Source organism: Trichechus manatus, unplaced genomic scaffold (assembly GCF_000243295.1).
Source record: "Trichechus manatus latirostris isolate Lorelei unplaced genomic scaffold, TriManLat1.0 scaffold00001, whole genome shotgun sequence".
In the NCBI taxonomy this organism is placed as follows: Eukaryota; Metazoa; Chordata; class Mammalia; order Sirenia; family Trichechidae; genus Trichechus; species Trichechus manatus.
In genome coordinates, this window is record NW_004443937.1 from 40,611,708 (window position 1) to 40,614,383 (window position 2,676).

The following is a 2,676-nucleotide window of genomic DNA, read 5'->3' on the forward strand; positions in this document are numbered from 1 at the left end:
GTCTACTCCCCCAGCAACTAACACACTGAACAATGAAAAAAACAAGCACGGACTGAGATCTCAGAACTCCAGACGGCAAGTGAGGAATTGGAGAATCGGGAGGATCCAGAAGCAGGGGAGAAGAGAAACGAGATCAGTGCAGAAACTGAGAGATCCTACTGATGAGCATGAGCTCATCACAGCCATTTTGGGCTGGCCCAGGTAACACCCCAGTTAGGGAACACAGAAAGGGAGATTCTCTGAGGAAGCTCCAGCTGGATTTTTTTTAAGGCGGCGCAAACTGGCCAGGGGAGCTTGCAGGCTACACAACAGGGAGGGGGCGAAGGAAGACCTTAACACTACATGAGAGTACTGTTGAACCTTGCTGAGGCCCAAAACTAATGGGCATGAGGACTGGGAAGAGCTACAAGGGCAACAGGGCAAGGGAAATGGTCCAGACTGATGGGCAAGCAGGAGGCAACACCCAACAGGACACCGTGGGTAATGGGTGTGCCAGTGCAGGGGCACTGGTGAGGGAAAGGCTAAAAAAAAAAAAAAACTCACCGTCTCCACAGTAAACTCGATCCTCACACAGCAGTGGAGGCGTCCAGTGAAACCTGCCCCCCCGCCCTGACCCCGTGCATGCATATTGAATCCCAGAGACCAAGCATACAGATCTCTTGAATTTTTCCACAATAAACAGAATTTTAAAAATTAAAGAAAAGATAACAAATGGCTCAAGTTCAACAAAAGTACTAAAGCACACAAAAGCACAAGAGAAGAAAGAACCATCTAAAGCAAAACATGAAGAAGAAATGTCTCCTATGGAGGCCAGAATAATGCAGAGAATTGATAATTTTCAGACTACGGTGCTATATATGTTTAAAGAAAGGAAAAAAAACACACAGACAACAAACTAGTGGAGTTCAGGAAGCAAATGGAGGAAAAAAATGAGAGATTCAACAAGGAATTTGAAAACAAGAGAGAGAACTACTAAAACTGAAAACTAAAACATCTGAATTAGAAAAAGCAAGAGAAACACTCAACATTAGATTCGAACAAGCAAAAGACAGAATATGTGAATTAGAAGACAAAATATCAGAACTTACCAAGTCTCAAGAAAAACAAGAGAAAAGAACAAAGAAAAGCAAACAACCCCAAAAAGAAATGTGGGATTCAATTAAGTACTCTAACATTAGAATCATTGGAATCCCAGCGCACCACGACAATAGTAAAGGCACAGAAACAATTTTCCAAGAGATAATAAGAGAGAATTTCCGAGATCTGAGCTGAGAACCAAACCTGAAAAAAGGAAGCTACATGAACCCCAGTCAGAAGAGACACAAAAACATCAACTCCATGAAATATCCTAACAAATTTCTTGAAAACCTAAGACAGAGTTTTGAAAGCAGCAAAAGAAAAACGCAATTTACCATACCAAGGGTCTTTCATAAGAATCAGTGCAGATTTCTCCCCAGAAACTCTAGAGGCCAGAAGACAATGAAGTGATGTATATAAAATATTGAACCAAAACAATTGCCAACCAGGAATACTTTACCAGCAAAATTGTCGTTCAAAAATAAGGGGGTAATCAAGACGTTCCCAAACAACCAGGAGCTCTGGGAATTTGCCACTACCAGACTAGCTTTGCAAGTATTACTCAAGGGAGTACTCCAAATGGAAAGGCAAGAACATTAAGAAATAAGTACAAACTAAACCTAGCAAATATAGGTTGTATACTGATGTTAATGGAGACACACCAACTGAAATGGGGGAGGGAGGAGCATATCAGGAATAGATGTATTACGTTAAGGTTGTATGTTAACAGTTACGCTAGATGCTGTAGTAATTGTAAGCCAATAATGTAACATATGTGGTAGCCGCTAAGAAATCATTAAGAAGAAACACTCAGGAGAAAAGAAGCAAGTTAACAAAAAGGTTCATCACAAGAAAACACCCAAATACAAACAAAAACAGAAAAATCAGTATCATGGATTGAATAGTGTCCCCCACCCACCCAAATATGTGTCAACTTGTCTAGGCCATGATTCCCAATATTGTGTGGTTGTCCTCCACTTTGTGATCTGATGTGATTATTCTATGTGTTGTAAATCCTAAAGTCTGTGACGTTAATGGGAAACCCTGGTGGTGTAGTGATTAAGTGTTATGGCTGCTAACCAAAAGGCTGGCAGTTCAAATCCACCAGGCACTCGTTGGAAACTCTGTGGGGTGGTTCTACTCTGTCCTATAGGGTCACTATGAGTCGGAATCAACTCGACAGCAACGAGTTCGAGTTATGATGTTAATGAGGCAGGATTAGAGGCAGTTATGTTAATGACGCAGGACTCAATCTACAGGATTAGGTTGTATCTTAAGTCAATCTGTTTTGAGATGCAAAAGAGAGAATCAAGCAGGCAGAAGAGGGACCTCATACCACCACAAAACAAGCGCCGGAAGCAGAGCATGTCATTTGGACCCGGGGTCCCTGCACTGAGAAGCTCTTAGACCAGGGGAAGATTGATGACAAGGACCTTTCCCCAGAACTGACAGAGAAAGCCTTCCCTGGGAGCTGATGCCCTGCATATGGACTTATAGCCTCCTAAACTGTGACAGAATAAACTTATGTTTGTAAAATCCATCCACTTGTGGTATTTCTGTCATAGCAGCACTAGATAACTAAGACAATCAGTATAATAA